Here is a 24513-nt window from a genome sequence, read left to right as displayed (position 1 = left end):
TCTTTTCCTGATTCCCCTTACTTACTTAGAAGCTTAAAGGTCACGCTCAATTGTATCTCTGGTTTGTTAACATGATTCTTCTTCCTTATCTAGAATCTCAAAAGTCACGATCAAATGTATCTCTGGTTTGTTAACCTGATTCTTCTTCCTTATCTAGAATCTCAAAAGTCACGATCAAATGTATCTCTGATTTGTTAACCTGAATCTCCTTCCTTATGTAGAAGCTCATAACTCACTATCAGTTGTATTTCTGGTTTGTTATCCTAATTCTCCTTCCTTATCTAGAAGCTCAAAAGTCACGATCAAATGTATCTCTGACCCGATTCTCCTTCCTTATCTAGAAACTCAATAGTCATGATCAATTGTTTCTCTGGTTTTAACCTGAATCTCCTTCCTTATCTAGAATCTCAAAAGTCACGGTCAAATGTATCTCTGGCCCGATTCTCCTTCTTTATCTAGAAACTCAATAGTCATGATTAATTGTTTCTCTGGTTTCTTAACCTGAATCTACTTCCTTATCTAGAAGCTCATAAGTCACTATCAATTGTATCTCTGGTTTGTTATCCCGATTCTTCTTCCTTATCTAGAAGCTCAAAAGTCACGTTCAATTGTTTCTCTGGTTTGTTAACCCGAATCTCCTTCCTTATCTAGAAGCTCAAAAGTCACGTTCAATTGTTTCTCTGGTTTGTTAACCCGAATCTCCTTCCTTATCTAGAAGCTCAAAAGTCACGTTCAATTGTTTCTCTGGTTTGTTAACCCGAATCTCCTTCCTTATGTAGAAGCTCATAAGTCACTATCAATTGTATCTCTGGTTTGTTATCCGGATTCTCCTTCCTTATCTAGAAGCTCAAAAGTCACGTTCAATTGTTTCTCTGGTTTGTTAACCCGAATCTCCTTCCTTATGTAGAAGCTCATAAGTCACTATCAATTGTATCTCTGGTTTGTTATCCGGATTCTCCTTCCTTATCTAGAAGCTCAAAAGTCACGTTCAATTGTTTCTCTGGTTTGTTAACCCGAATCTCCTTCCTTATGTAGAAGCTCATAAGTCACTATCAATTGTATCTCTGGTTTGTTATCCGGATTCTCCTTCCTTTTCTAGAAGCTCAAAAGTCACGTTCAATTGCTTCTCTGGTTTGTTAACCCGAATCTCCTTCCTTATCTAGAAACTCATAAGTTACTATCAATTGTATCTCTGGTTTGTTATCCGGATTCTCCTTCCTTATCTAGAAGCTCAAAAGTCACGTTCAATTGTTTCTCTGGTTTGTTAACCCGAATCTCCTTCCTTATCTAGAAGCTCATAAGTCACTATCAATTGTATCTCTGGTTTGTTATCCGGATTCTCCTTCCTTATCTAGAAGCTCAAAAGTCACGTTTAATTGTTTCTCTGGTTTGTTAACCCGAATCTTCTTCCTTATCTAGAAACTCATAAGTTACTATCAATTGTATCTCTGGTTTGTTATCCGGATTCTCCTTCCTTATCTAGAAGCTCAAAAGTCACGTTCAATTGTTTCTCTGGTTTGTTAACCCGAATCTCCTTCCTTATGTAGAAGCTCATAAGTCATTATCAATTGTATCTCTGGTTTGTTATCCGGATTCTCCTTCCTTATCTAGAAGCTCAAAAGTCACGTTTAATTGTTTCTCTGGTTTGTTAACCCGAATCTCCTTCCTTATGTAGAAGCTCATAAGTCACTATCAATTGTATCTCTGGTTTGTTATCCGGATTCTCCTTCCTTATCTAGAAGCTCAAAAGTCACGTTCAATTGTTTCTCTGGTTTGTTAACCCGAATCTCCTTCCTTATCTAGAAGCTCATAAGTCACTATCAATTGTATCTCTGGTTTGTTATCCGGATTCTCCTTCCTTATCTAGAAGCTCAAAAGTCACGTTTAATTGTTTCTCTGGTTTGTTAACCCGAATCTCCTTCCTTATCTAGAAACTCATAAGTTACTATCAATTGTATCTCTGGTTTGTTATCCGGATTTTCCTTCCTTATCTAGAAGCTCAAAAGTCACGTTCAATTGTTTCTCTGGTTTGTTAACCCGAATCTCCTTCCTTATCTAGAAACTCATAAGTTACTATCAATTGTATCTCTGGTTTGTTATCCGGATTTTCCTTCCTTATCTAGAAGCTCAAAAGTCACGTTCAATTGTTTCTCTGGTTTGTTAACCCGAATCTCCTTCCTTATCTAGAAACTCATAAGTTACTATCAATTGTATCTCTGGTTTGTTATCCGGATTCTCCTTCCTTATCTAGAAGCTCAAAAGTCACGTTTAATTGTTTCTCTGGTTTGTTAACCCGAATCTCCTTCCTTATCTAGAAACTCATAAGTTACTATCAATTGTATCTCTGGTTTGTTATCCGGATTCTCCTTCCTTATCTAGAAGCTCAAAAGTCACGTTTAATTGTTTCTCTGGTTTGTTAACCCGAATCTCCTTCCTTATCTAGAAACTCATAAGTTACTATCAATTGTATCTCTGGTTTGTTATCCGGATTCTCCTTCCTTATCTAGAAGCTTAAAAGTCACGTTCAATTGTATCTCTCTCTCGTTAAACCGATTCTTCTCCCTAATCTAGATAAAAAAAAAGTCACAGTCAATTGGTTCTCTGGTTTCTTATCCCTTCTCTTCCATGTTTGTAGAGCGGCCGCCAAAGCTAAAATAGACAGCAGCTTTGTCTCCATTCCCACATCTTATTCGCGCGGCCGTTCACCTGACTAGTAAAAGATTCTTCCTCCGACAGAGCAGCCAATTCCAGTCTTCGGCTTCGAGAGTAAATCTTACAAGGAAAGGCATCTCAGGGAGGAAATTAAGTGTGCGAAGCGCTCGCAGGAAATGGATATCCTGTTCCTCCATCCCTTGATTGTGCAAAGTAGATTCACCCCCCACGGTCTTCTTCCTTTTCTTCGCAGAAGAACTGGTAGTCGAGTAACGTGTGTGATTTGAGCGAATTCGTTCCTTCGCACCGAAGTGCTTGTTTGCTCATCGTGTTTTGGTACGTCCCAAGAGGAGATGGAAACCTCCCGCCTTCAACTAGAAACTAAGCTCAGATTCTATTTCGATCGCTTTTCTTCCTCTTTGTTAATCGCGATGATGAGGATGGGTTGATCTTCTCCGTCTTGAACCATCTCACGTTCTGGTTACATTCTAACGTCATATTTCGGCATCAAATCGCTTGGACTTGTGTCCTAAAGTAGAGGAATTACTATTCTTCCTTTTGATAGGCCCAAAGAACGAAGAATGTGGGATTACGACGTTATCTTTTAGGAACAACTTTCCTTCACGCAAAGTTAGGTGGTCTTGTCGGTTGGGTATCTGACTGCCACGTGGGAGACCCGGGTTCGATTCCCGGGGTTGGAATTTTTCCCCCGCATAAAACAGCTCGTGGGCTCACCCAGCCTCAAAATCAATGGGTACCTGGAGGGGAAAAAGCGGCCGGAGCGTGGCGATGATCACATCTTAAAAATGGCAGATATCGAGAATGTGTGGTGCCCTACCACCTCATCCCCTAAATGTGCCTTCATTGCACGGGGAACTTTACCTTATTAATGCTGTTATTGTAGCTACTATTTGTGACTACTATTTTATAACACAATCTGCGTGGTTACCATATTCTAATTGAATTAATATTGCTATAATGTGTGTTTAACATGTAAAAAAAAAGTTATGCGAAATATCCCTGCGCCGGAGAATTTGGATGTTTATCTTATCTAGTGCGCGAGTTTGGTAATTGTTGTAACTTCTCTTTTCTACAACGAAGCCCTGCGTGGCTTATTCTTTATTATAATGCTTTACTATCCCAGCAAGCCCTGAGACATTTAGAGTCTGTGTCTACGACTGTTCGTACAGTTACTGCACGTGAGTAAACTTGTATCCGATTGAAGTTTACAGAACTTCTTTTGTTTGATTCATTGCCTCGGTTTATTTTACTTTTCTGCTACTTTTGGCTAATTGTGACGATGAACTGTGATGAACAATCACAAACATTTCGGAACGATACAACACAAGCCAGACAAAGGGTTATACTGGCTGAGTAGACACCAGAGCCTCGCCGCAGAATGCATTCCGGGACGTACTATGTTGAAGGAAGGTTGACATTTGGGTGTCGGAAAGGATCACCCCTCTTGTGTAGCTCTGTTCAGCTTGTGAAGTAAGATGGAACGTTGCATACTATTACAAGCTCGCCATCATAACTTCACTACCTTCATCGTAACGTAAATCAAGCACATGGTAAGGGTAATTGAAACAGAAGAAAATAATAATTCTCAATCAAAACCTCCTCAAACTACAGGATGTGCCAGTTAAAAGTGCCCCGGCTCCGATCAAGTCATATGCCAAAGATCATGAAAAGAGATGAAGTGTGTGTACTGATGACATTGAGTATCTACCACGGTTCACATTACAATGGACTATTCCATTTTACTCCAAACAGAAGTTAGGCCGTGTCTAAAAGGTCCAAGATCGTACTTGAAGCCAGCATCCTCCGAGTATGATCTTCGAGTGCGGTCTTCAAGTCAAGAACTGGAAGTGAAAATCTTTCGAATTGCACTTCGACTGCAGCGCCACATACGACCAGTAGATAAAACTGAGGACTCGTTGTTTTCCCCGCGTTTTAAACACTTCTCTTTCACCATAGAAATCGCATATCATTTTCAAATGTTCTTACACATACATTTCCCCACATTAGAAGAACTTTAACCAACAACTTGCTGGCCCATAACGTATATTTAACCTGTGTTGCTGGCTTTCTATCTCCGTGATTTTAAACAAACGAACAACGAGTGCGAAAATCACGTGACCTAGTCAGCAACCATCTGTGCTGCGAGCTGTGCACTTGCGTGCTTCTCTTCTTGGCGCTCTCGACCTGTACTAGGTGACGTCACTTCCGCCAAGACCATACTTCAAGTCTGTACCTTTCGGATAGAGCCTTACATGCCAAAGATCGTGAAGAAAAGAAGTGAAGTGTGCGTACTGATGGCCTTGAGTACCTACCACGCTTCACGTTAAAATGGACTATTCCATTTTACTGGTGCAATATAGCCGCCATTTACCTCATAGACAAATATCTTTCAGTTTGAGCCGGGCTACTTATAACTGGGACATCCAGTACTACTTATTCTAATATAATATAAAACTCAGGAATAATTTCAGCTTACAATTCGGCTCTAATATCCAACGAACGAAACAATGATTATTTTGTGTTTGTATCCAAATGTAACCACGAGTATCACACACAATTACGAGGCGTATTTCTTAAGTAAGTACCGTTTTGATATGTACAAAAAACAAGTAAACTTTCTGTAACAATTTTATCTACTTTTCCACATAATTGCCACCAATATTAAGGCACTTATCATATCGAACAACAAGCTTTTATATTCCGTCGTCATAGAAGTGTGCCGCCTGAGTTGATAGCCACTGCAACACGGCCGTTTTGAGGCTATCGTCGTATCGTGGTGCTGACCTCCGAGATGCTTCTTCAGTTGCAGAAACACGTGGTAGTCACTGGGCGGTAGATCGGGGCTGTATGGAGGATGATCAAATTGTTCCCAGCCAAATGATTGATGAGATCTTGACAAGAAAAGTCAAGGCGCTACCTAAACGTTTGCTTTTGTGCGCCTCAGTTAACATTTTTGGTACCCATCGTAAGCACAATTTTCAATAGTTTAAGCGTTCGGTAACAATTTCGTAGATAACACTTCTTGAAACTTCAGGGAACTCCTCTGATAACGAAGAAATCGTGAAGCGTCTGTTCTCTTTCACTTTTTCGTCGACTTTCTTCACCAAATCGACAGTGATCACTGAGGGTCGCCTACTCCGTTCCTCGTAATGAACATTCTTTCGGCCATCTTTGAAAGCTCTTACCCATTTGCGTACCATTCCATCACTCATAATGTTTTGTCAGTACACTTCACAAATCTGACGGTGAATTTCAACTGCTTTCGCGCTATTAACACTAAGAAAACGAATAACAGCGCTTATTTCACAGCCAGCGGGATTCTCAATCGGCGGAGGCATTTTAAATACGCAAAAGCAAATGTATACACGATCGATTGTTGCCGCAACGGCGTCTGTGGCTTGCCAACAGATGTAGGTACACAGTGCGCATGCACGGGACACCGACCGCAGCGCTGCAGCGGCGGAATTTCAAAACGGTACTTACTTTAAAAATACGCCTCGTATTAAAAAGTACAAGATAATAAAGCGAATTCCCGCCTGATGCGATTCCTGGTTAAAGTAAAAGAGGTAAACTATATATCCCGTCGTGATTAACCTACCTGAGTACAGAGTGGACAAGCGTTTGGTGAAGGTATATATCCGTACTCATGATCTCTCACGTGTCACAAACGTGTTATTCCCAGTTTTTTTTGTTACTAAAATTAAGTTCTGCTTCCCGACATGAACCTCGCGTCTTGTTAGCATACATTCCGTGTTAAATTTCTTCTAGCCATTGTTAATAGGGCCCTCTTGCAACACGCGATACTTACAAAAGAAACCCTTTCTCATGCAAATGATGGAATTCACCCATGTAACAATGCACGAAAACCTGTTGATCTGCCTCTTATTCTCTTGAGCATTTGTTGATGTGAAACGTGAGGGATTATGGCGGCAAATGCTTCAGAAGTTCTGAAATTTGCTGTTACCTCTATTGTCAGAAACCAGAAAGTAGGGGAACATCTCCTTCCGAAAAAATACTAACATTCCAAAATTACCCAAGTAGATGTGTCATCGCAAGCTTATGTCATCAAATCGTCAAGTTCAAGAGTGTAGGGCCTACCCGCTGGAGCAGTAGTAATGCCATCGCTTTGTAATCAAAGGCTCCCGGATTCGATAGTCGATGAAGGCACATAGTTTTTTGTTTTTTTTTTAGTGTCGCTTTCCTGCCACTTTTGACTAATCGCGAAGATGTGGATGAGTGACGATACGATGAAATTGATGAAAGAACACTCACAAAGAACACTCATACCCAGTGCGGGATTCGAACCCGGCACCCTTGCCGTCGTAAGGCTCTATGTGAACCACTCCGACATTCTAGTTAAAGTTGGACGCGAAATCAACGAATCAATCAAAGTTCTACACACTTCCAAGTAGTGAAATTATAACAGACAGACAAAGGATGTATGTGTGTATTTGTTTGTTCAGCAATAACTCTCGAACGCCTGGAGCGATTTCAACAAAACTTGGTACGCGTATCACTTGCAACCTGGAAAGAAATACTGTGAGGGTAAGACACCCCTAGGGGTGGGGTGGGAAGGGGTGGCATGTAAAAATAATCGAGAACCACCGATATTAAATTCCGCACAAACAGACATCCGTGACTTTATGCAATCCGCACAACGATAGTGTTTCTCGGGTTGTCTAACATTCAGGCTGTGTTGCGAATGGAATCCATCGTTTTCGTGACACTCCCAATGCGGTTCAACTCCAAGAGAGGGGGTGAAAAATAAAATGCCACAAATGACCTAGATTAGTGTCGAATCCATAGTTTTCGGAGTCGTTAAGCTAAATGGTGACATTCATCACATTTAAAATTAGTTACATTTTACACTATAGTTAGAATTCATTATTTTCCTGTCTAATACAAGATTGGGATAAATCAATACCCGGGCAACGCCGGGTAATCAGCTAGTATTTTATAATATCTCTGAACTCTGATACGGAAATGAAACTTATATTTAATCCACTTAAAGAAAAGCCTCATGTGAACAAAATTGGTCTCTTCTTAAACTAAAATTTCCACCACAAACAAAATACTACATACAAATCGTGTACAAATATCTCAATCAAAAATAGTTCATATGCACTATTCACTTAATTATAGAACGAAATAATGAAGTGAAATAATTTTATATCAAAAAAATGTGAATTCACTACAGTTGTGTCGCCCCTGTCAACACATGCCTTTTAAGCACTAAACTATTCAGTCTATGTTGTTAAGAATTAGTGTTGAATCATTTCTATAAAGATTGTTAGATTTCTTGCCATAAAAATGTTATTGTTAATGCTATAATGAATTGTTTAACTTAAATCAGGAAAAAATGCTGAAACTATGGAAATATAAAACAACTATGTAGTAACCATGGTAAATTGTAAACAAAATTATGATATAACAGAGCTAGACTTTTGTAAGCCTAGGGGACATTCTCCTGGTTGCCGAAAGGCTGATGGTTCAGGGGACGTTGGGTAATATCTTGCTTCAATCTTCGGATTGGCTGGTGTACTTGTCCTCCATTTGGCAGATATTCCACAAACCCAACTCTGAATAAGGCGTTCTCCTGCATCATCAAAAAGACCAGGGTTATAAACTTCGGTACAACTAATAGGTTTAGGCCTACAAGTTGTATCGGGTGAATTGTCTGTTTGAAAAGTGTTTAAAAGTTTAAATAAATCTTCAAGTAAAAGATCTTAATGATCTTTGATTTCAAACCTACATAGGTGATAATTAAAAATAAATCCTGCACCACAGACCTCGCAAGGGCTTGGTCCTACTAACCCTTAGAAGCCTTTGAGAAGTCCGATAAAAGGGTTGTAACCGACTAACATAAAGCCCTAAAGGCAGAAGGTGCGTGGCACAGTGCAACAAAAGAGAATTAAGATATAGAATATTGTTAGGAATGACAAAAATTGGTCATTTGACACGTAAATATTGCACACACCCAGTTTTTGTACATATAGATAATGAACGTCACACCAGTGGCACATTGGAATTGAAAAAGAAACATTACTTTATCAACTTGTATTCTTCACAGGTAATAATACGAAATATGTATATTGATCGTTTATTAATTGCAATAGTGTTTATATTGCGATTCTTGGACACTACTTCAGACTAAGGAACATTTTTTTTCACACTTCTGGAAATGTTTCGTTGTAGGCCCAGCGTATATTCTACAGTGCTATTCAAGACGGCTAGCGCGTCGAGCAGTGAGAGACCATGTTCCGGCAAACTGGATGCAACACTCGCGTAACTGGAGCCGCAAGCTATGTAATGAAATAAGTTCGTACAATTACATTGATAAATACAATTAAAATGAGCACATGCCTTTGTTGGAAATGTTGTTCTCCTGCTTCCACACATTTACGGCATTTGTTTAAAGGAAATTTTCACTAACACGTATCAGTTCCTCTTTCGAAATTGCTTCAATTTCTCTCCTGATGTTTTCTTTCAATTCTTCTAATGTGTGGCTTCAGGTTTAACCTTTACTCGGCCAATGGGTCATATGTGACCCATAGAAAATATAGGCGTAGTCGGCCGATGGGTCACTGGTGACCCATCGTGCTGATTAAAAAGTTCACTGGTGACACATCGTGCTGATTAAAAGGTTCATGTGTTTTTAGCACCTTCATACTTGTATGTGAGGTTGTAAACGTTTACAGATGTTGAGATAAAACTTTGAAATGTCATGTGGAAGAAAACCCACCCACCCAGGACCCCTTCCCCCGACTCCTAAATTACGTATGGAAGCTGGCGCGAAATTTAAATTTGTACACTTATTTGACACAAAATGTTATAACTCGTAGACTATTTGACCAATCTACTTCGGGTAACTTTTGTTTTGCCGCTAAACCATCAGGGCATGTAACCGTGCAGGAATCAAAACGCCAAAGGCAATAAGAGGGGTTGGGTGGGCCGCGGCCCTCAACTTTCAATGAAAAAATCATAAAAATGGGGAATTTGCCCGCTATTTTGGGAAGCAGAGGCAAACTTTAGCTTTATTTTCAGAGAATGGTCCTTCTCAACCGAATGAAAGTCATTTCATATTTTTGGGTGCATTACATTATCGAATATGTGAAAAAAACTCCCCGTTTTTATGATTTTTTTCATTGAAAGTTGAGGCCGCGGCCCACCCAACCCCTCTTATAGGCTTTGGCGTTTTGATTTCTGCACAGTTGCATGCTCTGATGTTCTAGCTGCAAAACAAAAGTTACCCGAAGTAGATTGCTCAAATAGTCTCAGAGATATAACGTTTTCCTGAAATAAGTTTAAAATTTAAAAACCGCGCGCAAAGGCGGCGGCCAGAGAGAGGTTACTTTCGAAAAAACCGGCTCGGCGGTCTAAAGGTTAAAAGATTAGTAGCTCGCCACGCAGACGCATAGGGACTTTTCACTACATTTTGCCCGCGTAGGGACAGAATTTGCCAAATGAGGGAAAACGTAAAGACTTTTTTCAATGTTGGAAAATAACATTTTATTGTGCAAAGGTGCACAGCTTACTCACCGGTCACTTGCACTTTCATCGCGCTCAGTTTCCCTTTGTTTATGTATACTTTAGCGAGGAGGAGAAAAAAGAACTAACTAACAAATGTGCATCTGAATTTTGGAACATGTTATCGGTTACCAAGAACTTTCAAGGCAAGTTCTTTTTTGAAAACATTTCCACTCTCGCGAAAATAGTGCTAACATTGCCACACTCTAACGCGGAAACGAAAGGAATATTTTCAATGTTAAGTGATACAAAAACAAAAAAAAAGATAAATAAAATGGGACCAGAATTGTTAATTCTTTGTTAGTGATAAATTCTTCCCTTAAGGCACGTGAAGAAGACTGAAGGAAATGCAGCATCATCAACCAACATCTATCTCTTCACAGCAGCAGCATGTATGACTTCAAATAACATAATCAACAGTAAACGACTCAATATTATTCATAAATTGTGGAAGCATATACCAAAAAGATTTGGTAAGTAAATGTGTATATTTTCATCTTCTGTTTTGCATGAGATGTTGGTTTTTTTTAGTCGCTTTACCTGGCGTAGCGACATTTGGTCAGTTTGGACATTTTGACTACGTCTGTAGGGTCATTGCCGAAAAGTGGTTGGCAACACTGTCGTGCTCCAACGTCGTCACTGTAAGCACGCGCCATTTTACCCTTCCCTTCTTATCAAGAACATACCCTGTTTCCCTAAATTTGTTCACAAGTTTTCGAATACTTTCTGTGCGTGGAACAGGAACAGCTTGGTATACTGCTGCAAAACGCCTTCTGACTTCCCCACAAGAATTGGTAATGGCGTAAAGAGTACTACATAAAACAAAATCGTTGTTTTAAATTTGTGAAAGTTCGCCCCCCCCCTCCCCCTATCCCTCGTTTCTATCCGGTCCTCTGGATTTCTTCCTACTTTTATCCCTCAATCTCTCCTTTCACCTCACCCTGGGTGCAAAGCGAGCAGATTATATTTTCGCCGGAATTACAAAAGGGGGGGGTTTCACATAATAATTTATATTTTTATGTCCCTGGTTCGTTTACACATGTACAGAAAGTGAATATACAACTGGTTAAATGGACAGTACCATAGTTCTTTAAATCATAACATTCTAGTAGGATATATTGGTTTATTATACGTTGTTATATATATATATATATACATATTTTACACAGCGTTTCCATGTGTGCCTTGCATAGACCAAATTATCAAATTACCAAATTACCATCGGCACTTCCTTTACCACAGAGTTAGCATAACTATCTCTGTGGGCCTATCCTCAGCTTAAATGATATTCCGTTCATTACAAATGCGTTTCCTTACGCCTTCACTCCTTCTTTTGGGCATCAATTAATCAATACGGAAATATCCACATAATCAAAGCTTTTTCTAAAAGTGGACTTGGGACAGCAACAGTGGCTGGCATAACCAGATGCTACATTATTATATCCAGTTTAACCACAATAAGTGGACTAAACTTGAGGAGACGTTCCTCTTTCATCGATCAATGGGGAAACACTGTCTTTTTGCTAAAGCCCACTGGCCTTTTTTATAGCCGGGGTAAACGTCCGTGGACGTGGACCCCGTAGCGTTGGAAAATTCCACTACAACGGTCTTTTGAAAGACTGCTAGCTCCCCCAACCGGGGAGGTAAAAAACAGGGGAATCTAACATCCAGCAAAGCACAATCCAATAAGCACATACACTTGCATGCAATAATAACATAAAAGTACACTCATGGAAACATATTACTTAACCCTACACCTTGTAGCTGGCCAGCAATTAATTAACATATTACCAAAACCACTAATGGTCAATCCAACCGTTACAAATTGCACTGTAGAAAAGCACCAGTAATACGTAAACTAAAACAAAACAATCTAAAACACATCTAACACTTCACAAACATGAAACTGGACACCAGTTATCCGAATACTGAAGCACCTACGCGTCCATTGCCAAGGTCAGCGTACAGCTGTGGGTCTAAATGCCGGCAGAAGCGCTCACATTGCCCAGCGCTCTGGCCGCCGCTCCACGGACGACTTGACAGTGAAAAGCACTGTAGATATGCCCCAGTCTATGCCTGTTCTGAGAAATAAGCTCCCCCCAATTTTCCTTCTCGTTGCTTGGAACTCTCATCAGCTTGAAAAAGCTTCATCTTTCTTTAATATGAGTATAATTTAGTTGATTAACAGCCTCTGTATGTTTAACATTTCCGTTATGCAGAGTTCAGAGTTCTATTACCAGGGAAGGAAAGCACACCTGTGGTCTGATGTGACTGGGATGTGTGTATTAACTCCAAATGAGCCACCTTCGGCACAAAATATTATCAACCATTGACTTACAAACGACAACCTGGATTCCAGAGTATTTTACACAACAAAATCCCTTGACTTTTATAGTTACTTTTAAACAAGGTTTACAATCAGAGGCAGAAAAATAAAGGACGCCTAAAAATTTTCACCAGGCGCTTGAATTTTCAAATTCAGTTCTAAATTATTTTAAATATTGAGAGTTCGCTCATGGAAATTTCCAATACTTTTTTTTTAAAAAAATAACGAACACAGTATTTTTTTTTAATGTTTGTACGTTTTCTGTACCATGTCAGAGGCGTATATTCCAGGCTATCTAGGTGATCTGCGAAGTCTAGGCTCAGAAGAGAAGAAAAAATCGGTCGAAATATGTGCATAAAATTGTTCATTTCAAGAAGATGATGGCATTTCAGGACTTGGTACACTTATTTCTTACGAATTTCTTAGGAGTTGGCAATATTGCCCACTTTCTTTGAAATCCGCAGGGGACTGCGTGAGTTCAGCTTGGAAATATTCCTTCTGTGATGCCGTTAGTGTTGCGAACTCATTGTTACCAGCGTGGCATCTTCCCAGCAATGGGGATTTTTGGAGCGAAACTATTCGAGGAAAGGGGAAAAGCGTTGCTCTTATGACAGAGAAATTCCCCTGTGGGCCAAGAACATCACTTTCCAATGATGATCGAAAAAGGCCTCCCCCCGCAAATATTTGTCCATTCGAATACTATAATATGATGAGTTAGCCCAAGTTTTGAACCCAGTATACGCTACTGTACCATGAGTATTATTAAATCAGAATAATAAAAGTAACATTATATTTTTCTTTAACTGTTGGTAGCCGAATTTTAAAAACCGCAGCGATATGCCCAAATATTAGAATGTATTGCATAGTTATTTATGCTGTTACTGGTTGAGCCTGCCACTCGGGTGCAAGAATTAATTCCTTCTAATCCAATCTTATATTAATTAATAGATTTAATGGTTTTTAAGGGCTTTATCAGCCCATATTTGGGGAGAAAATGAAGGCTCCTGAGGAAAAAGGGCTGGTGCCTGAATCGTTTTCAGTGTTGCCTACCACTACTTATAATGACTGATTAATTTTACTTCTCATTTCTGCCACTTTTGACTAATCGCGATATATGAGGAGGAATGGTGATGAAGATACAATCAAGACCTACAAAGGATTATCCTCAGACGCCAGAGCCTCGTTAGTCTGCAAAATGCAGTCCATGGTGTACTACGTGTAAGTTGTTACCCTGCCCCCGTGTCAGGGCAACAGTGTTTTTTTCCTTATTGAAATATTTATTAATGTGTTAATTAGGTAATTACGTGTATAAAAATATGTATATGTGATAAGTGTATCTCAATTTATTATGCATTTTTAGGTTCGTATTTATTCCATGTATAAAAACCATGTAGCTCTCTGTTATTTCTTCGTTTCGAACGTTCAAAAGAAAGGCGGGCAGTTTAGCTGTTAAAGATTAAAAATTTTGAAAGAAGGGTGGTTGGCAACAGATGCCAACCAAACATATATATAAACTTCCAGATGAGAGTGGGGGAGGTCGGCTGTTGGAACTGAGACGTGGAAGGGAGAGGCTGTTTTTGCTTCGGTCAGCTAGGGCCGGAGGACAGATCTCCCGCAACGGATGCTGTAAGAGATTGGATTGCCGGGCAAGATAGTGCCTTGGGTGTTCAATTTACAGGTAAAAGAGTAGTTTGTACTGGATGTTATTTGGAAGTAATAGCTAGGGAACGGAACTTTAGGTAATTAAATGTTTTTTCTGCGATAAGATAGAGACCCTCGTTTTTGCCAAAATTCTGATCATAGCATTATATGTCAACACAGCAAATTTTATTTTACATAAAAACACATATTTTCCAGTTTTCCGTATGTAAATACATATTTTGCGAATTTTTATTTTAAATACATAAAATCGCTCATTGACTTCAGCTACCTCGAAATCCACGAAGGAAAAATTTTTATTCTCTGCACCTGTCTTTCATATCGAGAGTGTTAGGTTTGTTTTGTCTTTGAACACGCTCGCTGGCAGACTTCTGGCACCTCGCCTACGATCCTATTGGGGGAAAATATTACCCCCACCACTGGATCTAACGCACAAGTGCTAATGTCTAAATGTACAGAATTTTTTGGGAAAAACCAAGGTTTTCAAACTTTGTGCCAAATTGCACGTGTCTTGGAAGGTTTTGGAAAACTTCAGCGTTAGTGACATTTCGTGCTTCAAATATGCAAGAATTGTTTCTTGTGACGTGGAGCGATCTTTCTCACAATATAAGATAATTTTTAGAGATAATCGTCACAGATTTACAATGGAGAATTTGGAAAAACTATTGTGATCCACTGCAACTCTTCCAAAAAATAGCTCATTAAGAGGTAAGCATTTAGAAACTGATTTCAGGTGTTAAAAATGCATGTAATATCTTTGTCACATATTTTCCTGTTTTTATCACATATTTTCAACAATTTATGACATAAAAAAATAAATATTTCTGAGTTTCATAGGACATAAAGTTCCGTTCCCTAGTAATAACAGTGCGCCGGGCAGCCTAGTGCCTTGACACCGTGGAGGTTGAGAAATGTACACGTCGGGCGGCCTAGCGCCTGTTAAGACGTTTCTTGTAGTAACGCGAGTCTACCTTGTGACAAGCGTACTCCAGATGTAATTCATGAAGTGTAAAGCATCCAGTTACAAACAATAGAGATTCCAACAACAAAAAATATAGTTTTGGCCCGATAATTAGAGAAATGAACGTTCTGATACGACTTGTATATACTTCAAATTTTACGTTAATTAAACTTTAAAAAATATCCAAAACTTCAGTTTCTAATTTCACAGTTTGTTGGACAAGGTAATTTATCACCCTAGGCTGGTTCGACCTTTCAACACGCCGTCGCTTCCACGCTCTTACAGCGCTCAACAAAATAGTGCATTCAAGAGAACCCCCTTACCTATTTTCACGATTTCAACCCCTCACCGAAGTATACACCTTTGCTACCCGTTCACGAAACAACTCTCACCATCCCCTACCACAAGACAGCGTTTTACGGAAATTCCTTCACTGTCACCGCCACCAGAGCGTGGAACGACCTCCCCAATGACATAAGAAACTCTTCTTCTCTCGCCAATTTCAAATCAAAATTAAGAAAGCATCTTCTGGAGGCAACTTACCAATAGTCCTTTCTTGATCTAAATTTGTAGGACAAACACCGACCGATTTTTCTGCATTTTAAGTATTTTTGTTATGTGTGTGTTCATGCTGTACGTGCATTTTTTACGTTTCTTACAGCATGCGTATTTTTGTGTTTTTTCTTCTTTCTTTTTGTGTTTTTTTTTCTTTGGTATTTTGATGTTTTATATTTCGCAAACTGTTAAGATATTTCAACTAAATTTGTAAAGAATAATTAAATCAAGAAGACTTAGGTGGGCAGGCCATGTGGCACGAATGGGAGAGGAAAGAGGAGTTTACAGGATTCTTGTTGGGAAACCTGATGGTAAGAGACCTGTAGGAAGGCCAAGACGAAGATGGAGGGTCAACGTTGAGATGGACCTAAGGGAAATCGGTAGGGATTGAAAAGAGTATATAGAACTTGCTCAAGATAGGGAAAGATGGAAGGCCTGTGTTGCTGCAGCCATGAACCTTCGGGTTTAAGAAGGCTAGGGAGTTAGTTAGTTAGTTAGTGGTATGAAGTAGAGATGGTTAAGTGTAAGAAAAGGCTTGTGCCTTAACTTCGCCATCCAAAAGAAGAAGTAAATAAATAAACAATAAGGTTTCGCAAAGGTTATCCGCTGTCTCTTGTAGTTAATAATATAATTATGTTGACTTGTAGCAACCCACGTGCATTGTCTTACAAAGAAAGATACCCCTAGACAAATCTGAGCCGAGTACGAAGTGCACCGAACCTCGAGTGCAAAGGTAAAGTGTGTGTGGGGCGGGGGGAGGGGGGCAGGCAAGTAACAAAGTGAGGTTGAAATTTGGGTGTCTTACGAAAGAGTCGCCTTTCACAGCCCAACTATTACAACCATGTAACAGTGTTATGTAATCAACTTTGCATGTTTATGAAATGAATAAAGTTGCTTCAACGCTGGAAATAAACGACTGTTGCAGACTAACGAAGCTCTGTCGGGGTGGGAGGGAGGGGCCTTTTGCTGTCCATGTGTGCTTGCGATTCGCCGTTCATTAATTCCACGTTAAGAAATCAGGTCACGTAAAAAAAAAATCAGCACAACTTCTCCAGGTTTGATAACGTTTTTACAAAATTCCATCACCTTTCGGTTCCTAAGCTGACTTCCCTGACTTTTCCAGGTCAGTGAGGATCCTGACACCGTAAACCAGTACTGTACATCGAGTTCAATGGCGTGCACAAGGTGGGAAGGGGGGAAGTAGAGGTTATTACATTTAAATTATAAATTTTAAGTTCACTTTACGCACAGATAGGCTAATCGGAACTGGGCCTACAGTTTAAAGTGAGATCCGAACAACTTTGCAATGTGCCACAGGTCATTACGTACCCTTGTAGCTGGACAATGTTTACGATGAAAAAAAAACAGGAAAAGATGGCAAAATATAGGACTAACTAATAAAAAAATTAGACATAAGCTCCCCCTTACGAAAATCTTTGGCATGCCACTGCATGAGTTTCTGTTTGTCCGTTTTTGTTATTTGGCATTGCTGTTCTGCCATTTTGGGCTAAGGTTCCCAGATATATCAGAAAAAAATACGGGACACTTACTTTTCAAGGCTGCGATGCGCAATACGTCCTCCTTCTAATCGAAAGTGATATACCTTGTTTTAAAGCTTCACTACTGATTATATCTTCTATGGAGAAAAAATGGGCCCAAGTTCCTTTTGTTTCATTGCGATTTCATCATTCTACGAATGCAATTTTTACATGGTTCGATTTGGATTTACGTCTGTTAACACATACTGCGGAATTTTAGCGATTGCTTAAGATTTTGCTCAATATATGCTTTCGTTAGGTTAGGCAGGTCATGTTTGGTTCCCTTAGCATTAAAATAAAGTTCCTAAATGCATTTTACTAAGGTTACGATTTACTTGTATATTAATTCCCACTAGTCTACGATACGTTCTGTCACCTGTCAACGGAGAATACCTTATCCATGGGAAGATAATTTTTAAGCTTTTTTTCAACATAAATAACTTTTCTTCTCGAATCCAAACAGTGCTCATTACTTTAAGGAAGGTTCAAATTTCGTGTGATTGCCAAAATTCTACGATAATTAGTCTTTCTGTTAGGAGAATTTGAAAAAAAATAATCATAAAACAATCTAATCATAAAACAATCTAACAGTTACCAAAAATTGGTAAGGAAACTTGTTTTTATGGAGCTTATCACACCAAATAATGTTAATTTTTATTTTTATTTAATGCAATTTTGGTCACTGATTCACAAGTTCATCACTCACACAAAATTATTGATTTGGTTTTTGACGTCCACTTTATGCTCAGTAAGGCTAATCGGGACTGGACCTACAGTTTAAAGTGGGATCCGAACCACTGTGCGCCTCCACCGGACATCGAGCCCGGAACCTCTCACAAAATGGGTCAATCGAAAAATGTACATAACATAGTGCATTAAATTGAGGTATGAATGAAGAATATAGAGAATGTCTCTAATTACGTTAATATTTGGTACACTAACTAAATTTGGCCTTCTAATCACGAATCTGTTGTTAAAATGCTGCGGACGCGTGTAAAAATTCATGGGTAGCCCCACGAACTATGCACGGGTAGCCCCACAAACCATTGACGGATAGCCCCACAATCCATTGACGGATATCCCCAAAAAACATTCACGGATAGCCCCACGAACCATTTCCGGCAAGGTTAGGTTAGGTTTGGTTAGGCAATGCAAGCATAGTTAAAATTTTGTTCGTAAAACAATATGAAAAAGCTTTCTTTTTTAAAAAAAAATTCAACTTGCATCAGCTTTTTTCACGATTTCCAGACTTGTCCGCGGCATTTTAACAACAGATTCGTGATTAGAAGGCCAAATTTAGTTAGTATACCAAATATTAACGAAATTAGAGACACTCTCTATATTCTACATTCGCTCGAAATAAAAACATTTCTGGTCAATGCAAAAAAGTATGTAGTAAAAATTTATAGACACAGCCCGCTGAGTATAACACTGCGTTCTGGTGGATAAAACAAACAAACACAGACAATATCTTTCCATACCTGAACAAAGACCTGCCGTTATGACAGCAACTGGATTGAAGGACGCTGTAAATTTTCACCACTCCTCCGCCTGCTACAAAGAACACCACCGCAACACCATCACGAGACTGAAAACACACTTCCTACGGTGCAGCAGCCAACGTGCACCTGCCAATATTTTGATTGTTTACCGTTATCTCGTCGAATGGAACGTCAATATCTTTACAAACGCGGATAATGTACAATACAACCACACGCTCCACGGGCAACTGACGTACGACGAGAAGGAAGTGAAACACAAGCACCACGACAGCGATGACGTAAGAGCGATCCCCGCGCATGCGCGGTTCGAACGCTCTTCCCAGTTCAACCTTGAGACGTGCGAACGCAAAGTAGAATGGCAAAGTGCAGGGCGGTGCATGTTCTGCCACGTATTACTGCCAGGAGCTTTAAGCAATATATTTCTTATTGTTAATTGCAACGGGAGAGAATATTTTTCGGGTGCGATCAAAGGTAGGCAGAATATTTTCAGGTTCAGATGGTAGAGCAGGGTACAGCTAAACTGAACCAACCTCTCCACACGATTGATTGATTGATTTGGTGTTTTAAGTCCACTTTATGCACAGTTTAAAGTGGGGTCCGAACCACTATGTGCTTCCACCGGATATCGAACCCGGGACCTCTTGATTACAAGGTGACGACGCTACCACGCACCGTCGGGGAGGCCCTTCCCCACACGATAAGGCATTATAATTCATAGTATTTCCCTTCCTCCTATTTCATCGTTTTTCTCTTTTCTTCCCAGCCCCCTCTTTTCTTCAATATCTCTTTCTCTCAGATGTCTACGATATATCTTTCCTAGTTCTCTCTATCTCTTTCTCTCCTTCCCCTGCTTCTCCATTTCTCTGTCCTTTGTTTCTCAATTTCTCTCTACGTTTTTCCACCCCTCTCTCTCTCTCTCTCTCTCCCTCCCCCTGATTCTCCACATTCTCTCTCTCCCTGTATCTCCATCTATCTCTTTCTCTTTCCCATGTTTCCTCCTTTCTCTCTCTCTCTCTCTCTCTCTCTCTCTTCCAGTGCCGGCGATTAGGCGCACCTTGCCCCCCCCCCCCCCGGTTTTAGAACCCAATCGCCGCCACTGTCTCTACTACATATCAATTACTCTTTTCCTGTTTCTCCATCTCTCTGGTGCTTCTCTCTTCTTTTCCTCAGCTTCATCATCTTTCGTGCGGTCTCCATTTCTTTCTTTCTTTGATTCCCTGGCCATTTTTCTACCTCTCTTCCTATCTTTATTTTTCTTTGCCCTTACTCTGTTTTCAACTGATTTCTTTCACTTCAACCTCCTCTCATTCCAACCCCTTCTCCTTCTTCTGTGGTGTAAGGAGGCGTAAGGGTTGCCCTTTCCAAAGATACCAAAATTCCAACCTCTCTCCCACGTACTACACCCTGGACTGCAGATTGTGGACTCACGGCCAGTAAAATCCTGTGGGGCGCATGTTGTGTCGTCCATATATATTTGCGATTGTCCATTCATTCTTCTCATCTTCGCAATTAGCCAAAAGTGGCCGAAAAGTGAAGTAAAACAAATCAAATCAGTTAATTAATTATCTATTTTAACCTTTAACCCAATTTCTTCGGCTCAATGAGCACGAAAAAATTAAGATAGAGATTTGTTTTTTTGGAATTAATTATGAAAATTTAGAGGGGTCAACAGGCCACTTCGATACCACCCCCTTCGCGATGCCCATGACCGTATCTGCGCGTCAATGACTCGTAAATTTCGTGAAACAAATATACACCTGGCAACCCTGTTTCAGCCCCATGTGCACGTCAAGACTCAACCATTTGGTGAAACAAGTATACACCTGACAACCCTTACATGTTCCTATGTGCCCATAAAGACTGAACAATTTGGTGAAATAAATATACACCTGGTAACCCTCCCAGATAGCACAGACAGCTTGCTGTAAGCATGAAGCAAGCTTACCATGGCAAGCTAAGTAGCTAGCAGCAAGCTTGCCATGGCAAGCTATTAGCTGGATGCAAGCTTGCATTAAGCAATCTAGTTACCACAATTGGAAGTTGCAGGAAGCTTGCCAAGGCATGCTTGCATCAAGCTTTTCATAACTAGCTGTAAGCTTACAGAATGCAATGCTGGAAGTAAGCGATAATATGTATCTTTAAGCTACATTTATATATATATATATATATATATATATATATGTATAAACATGGCTGTAATGTACATTGAATACACTTATATACATAATAGCAAAACTACGAACAATTGGGGCTAATTAAGAACAATCGCCCATGTCTGTAACGTCACAATTCCTCTTTGCAACTTATAGAAACTTTTCGTGCTCCCCCAAAATGTTCATTGAACTAATCAATAATCAAACAATCTCTAACTATACACTGGTATTAAATATTTCTTTGCAGTTTTTTTTTTTTTTTTTTTTTTTTTTTTCCATTTAGAAGGGTACACCTTCTCTTTGGTAAGTGAATTGTTTCCATAAATGTTTTCCCTTGCAAGGTGATGTTCTAAGTGTTTTCAGTAATGAAGTGGTACATATTTACTTATTCTGAGGGTAGTTCACTTAGATCTTATTTATGCAGTAGTGGGAAAATTACTTCAGTTAGGAAAGTAATAATTTGCTATGGTGCGGCATGTGTTGGATATATCACGTGCCGTAGTTCCGGAGGATGATGGATATTATACAGCTGGTAGTCAGGATGTTGTGGATCTATCAGGAAGGTGTACATGGTTAAGAGATGCTGTAATGGTGTGCAGTGGTATGTGGGAAGGCAGTCGTGTAGAGCATCTTCGTACATTGTGCTAAGAAGTTGTGGATGGTGCGAGTTCATTCGACCAGTTATATATTTGTGACGGATGGCTTCGATGTGGGTTGTGATTTCGGGAAAGGTTATTCGCTCGTACAGTAGTCGTGTAGGACTTGGTAGGACTACTCTGAAGGCCAAACGAAGGGCATGTCTTTCCAGAACTTGTAGTTTGTGATAGAATGAGTCTGGGGCTGATATCCATGCAGTGTGGCCGTAAGTAATTGCTGGTCGAAGGAAAGCCTTGTAGGTATGTAGGACAACCTGGGAGTTGAGTCCCCAGGATGTTCCAATTAGCCGTTTGAGCAAGCTCAGACGATTTGTAGCTTTTTGGACGATGTTGATCAATTGAGGTTTCCAGGTTAGCTTGGAGTCAAATATGACTCCCAGATATTTTGCAGTGGTGGCAGGCAGAATTGGAGTTCCCCGTATTTTGATGTTTAATAATGTTGGGTTCCTTTGGATCTTCGAGCGACAGCCTGTCTGCAGAAACACCAATGCTTGTGTTTTGAGAGCATTAATTGTGAGACGCCATGTGTCACACCATCTTTGGAAGGAGTTTATAGCTGGTTGGAGAGTTTTGTTTATAGCTTGGATGGTTGAACAACAGGCGAGAAATGCGGTGTCGTCAGCGAATTGGTAGATAGAAACTTGTGGGGGTTTTGGCATATCGGCAACGTATAGTATGTAGAGTAATGGTGATAAAGCAGCACCCTGTGGAACGCCAGAGTAAGGGAAAATGGGGTATGACATTGCTCCATTTACAGTGACATAGGCGACCCTATTTGTTAGGAAGCTGTGTACTAATCTGACATAGGAAAGCGGTAGGTGGAATTTATGGAGCTTGTAGATGAGCCCAGTATGCCATACTTTGTCAAATGCTTTCTCCAGGTCGAATAGTACTAGGCAGGATGGTTTGGATGTGTTGAAATGATTTGTGATGCGAGTCGTTAGTTTTAATAAATTATCAAGGACACTGTGTTGAGGTCTAAAGCCTGCTTGGTGCGACGGAAGTAAACTGTGTGCTTGTAAGTGCATGTGTATGCGTCGAACAATGATGCGTTCGAATATTTTGCTAAAGGTTGATGTGAGCTGAATAGGTCGATAGTTTGTTGGGTTGGTACTATCTTTGTTTGGTTTTGGGAACATTAGTACCTTTGAAATCTTCCAGTCTGTCGGGTAGTGTCCTGTGCGGAGGATAAAATTGTAGATAATGGCCAGAAAGGACAGCAATGCAAGCGGGGCCTGTTTAATCAATACGTATGTTTCTTTGCAGTACTTGGCTCCGGATTATATAGTCTGGGATTAAATTATTTATCATGCGAGTTTCACTTTTATTCACCACATTTTATTTTCTGATCTTCGTTGCAACTTCAATATTCACACACCTTTTGAACGATAATAAAACACATTTTTTCACTAATTACAATCAAAGTTATCCTTACTGACGTTACTAAAACTTATGTTTTTTTTTAACATTTGAGTCGCACTGCCATCTAGTGTATGTCGCATGGAACAAAAGCTTTGGTGCTTTATTCGCACTGGAATTTATTCCACTGTATTTCGGTTTTATTTTATTTTGTCACTATTGTTTATGTTTAATAAGTATCTCAATTGTTATATTAAATGGGTGTGTCTATTGTTTTATTTTTAAAGAAATGCATCCTATCACGCTAGTTATCACATGCATCAGGCTTACGTCGAGCTTGCCATGTCAAGCTTGCTTTGACAAGCTAAAAGGAAGCTATCGCAAGCTTGCCACAAGCTTATGTGCTATCTGGGCTGCCAATCTCGCCATAACCACCACTGCACGGCTTTGGCCAACCGCACACGGACCGTTCGGAAACCTCCTCGCATAGAAAGAGCCACCTGGAACACGTGACGAAGGCGTAATTAGCGCTTTCGAGGTTGGAAGCCTCTAAATTACAGAAACCACCACCGAAAGATCCTTTTCATCTCCTTCTGCATCCCTGTGAACGCACAGGGGAACGATCATTACAGCAGGACCACCTGGTGAGACAAGAATCCTTTGCAGAGAATAGCCCCATTCCGCGGTTACCTAATTGAACGCGCGTCTCTGTCATAAATGAGATTGCAATATGTAATTATGTAGAACCACTGAAGCTCAATTTTAATAATCTCCGCTGCGAGTGTCGTGGAAGATGTTTTTCGCAGCTGAAAGTCTTGAATCATCTCAAGAGAAGTTCTCATTACATGAAGCAAAGAGAGGATGGTTTGAAAACTTTATGCAGCCTGTGTAAGGTTCACGGAAGTGGCGGCTCATTTTACAGGTGGAGAAGTAAGCTCAGACCTTATTTGGAGAATTAATCCAACGTCATACACAGGGCCGGTCCTCTGTATCCACTTGCTGTTATGGATTTCTACAAGATAAAGAGTCCAAAACAGAACTTCTTTTCCTAGTGTAACATACAATTGAGGACTAAAAGTGGTAAACGTTGTAAGTGCCAAAGCGATAGTGTTTGGAAATTGCATCGTTCCGCACATCAGCCCGTAAGAACGTGCACACTAAAATAGTGACCTCTTTACACGCCCTTTGAACTACTTAGAGAAGGCTACCAGCCACTTTTCACGTTTACCACATTATAAAGCATGGCACATTTCACAGTTTAACGTGGAAAACGGTGTTTGAATTATAGTGGCACTTACAACGTTTACCAATTTTAGTCTTCAATTTCAATTGTAACTATCAGCAGGGTGCGAAATCCCGGGGGGAATTCCCCCCACCAACGAACTTGTCCTATAATATCCTCCCCATATAATATCCTTCCGGGGGGAAGAGTTTTTGTTCTAACACCAAAGATAAACAGTTTTGAAATCGAATATATGTTACTGAAACAATATCGACAACACATACAAAGAACGAACAACAAAGAGCCTCATCTCTAAGGACACTGAACACAATAATCCCCAGCCATTTCTCACCTCCTTTCGTCAGCTACCGGAAAGTATATA

At 40.0% G+C, this 24513-nt stretch overlaps 1 protein-coding gene across 6 annotated transcripts in view; it reads right to left on the bottom strand.

Annotated features, from left to right (window-relative positions):
* Nucleotides 1-24513, bottom strand: part of PKD (serine/threonine-protein kinase D3) — a 436529-nt gene that overhangs the window by 284339 nt on the left and 127677 nt on the right. Inside the window, exon 1 of one of the 6 annotated variants that reach the window (XM_083137688.1) lies at nucleotides 18721-18951. The exons of the other annotated variants lie outside the window; for them this stretch is intronic. The gene's annotated coding sequence lies outside the window, so the exon portion shown is untranslated. Of the gene's footprint in view, nucleotides 1-18720; nucleotides 18952-24513 lie in introns of those variants that run through there. 6 annotated transcript variants of the gene reach the window in all.

Source organism: Lepisma saccharinum, chromosome 16 (genome assembly GCF_977018435.1).
Source record: "Lepisma saccharinum chromosome 16, izLepSacc3.1, whole genome shotgun sequence".
In the NCBI taxonomy this organism is placed as follows: domain Eukaryota; kingdom Metazoa; phylum Arthropoda; class Insecta; order Zygentoma; family Lepismatidae; genus Lepisma; species Lepisma saccharinum.
The sequence above is the reverse complement of the archived record's forward strand: the minus strand, read 5'-3'. Positions and strand labels throughout refer to the sequence as shown.